Genomic DNA, 636 nt, shown 5'->3' on the forward strand with positions numbered 1-636 from the left:
CCCCCACACACACACACAAACAAAGCTTTATCTATAAAAATATCTTTATATATGAATATATTCAAAGATGTGTGTGTGTGTGCATGTGTGTTTATATGTATATGTGTGTGAGTGTGTGTGTGAGTGCTTTTGGATGCGTGCGTGTGTGTGTGTGTGTGTGTGTGTGTGTGCATATTAGAATTTTGCTCTGAGCAAATAATAAAAATGACAAAACTAAAAATTAACTCGTAAATTTACTGAACATGGTGATAAATAAATGAAAAAGAAGTATGTTTGCGAGAAACAATGAATACATCAATGCCTTACGATGGGATAAGTATGAATATTACAAGACAAGACGATAAAAATAAACAATACAAGGACGGAACACACCAAGACCAATAAACAGACTTTTGACCAGGATTGTACAAATAGGAAATGCAGTATTATGACTCAAACGAGACCAGAGCATGCAAGAATTAACGTGAAGGCAAACATAAATGCTGTTAAGTCTTTTGACCGGCAGTATGAGAGAACAGAAAGCTAAAAAGAGAAAAGAAAACGGAACTGAACGATTCACTAGTCAAGGAATGAAAGGCAGAAGGATAGAGAGAAACAGGACTGAACAGAGAAGTGAACGGCCTTATGGGAAAAGCT

The sequence above is a fragment of the Octopus bimaculoides genome, chromosome 3 (genome assembly GCF_001194135.2).
Source record: "Octopus bimaculoides isolate UCB-OBI-ISO-001 chromosome 3, ASM119413v2, whole genome shotgun sequence".
Taxonomy (NCBI): Eukaryota; Metazoa; Mollusca; class Cephalopoda; order Octopoda; family Octopodidae; genus Octopus; species Octopus bimaculoides.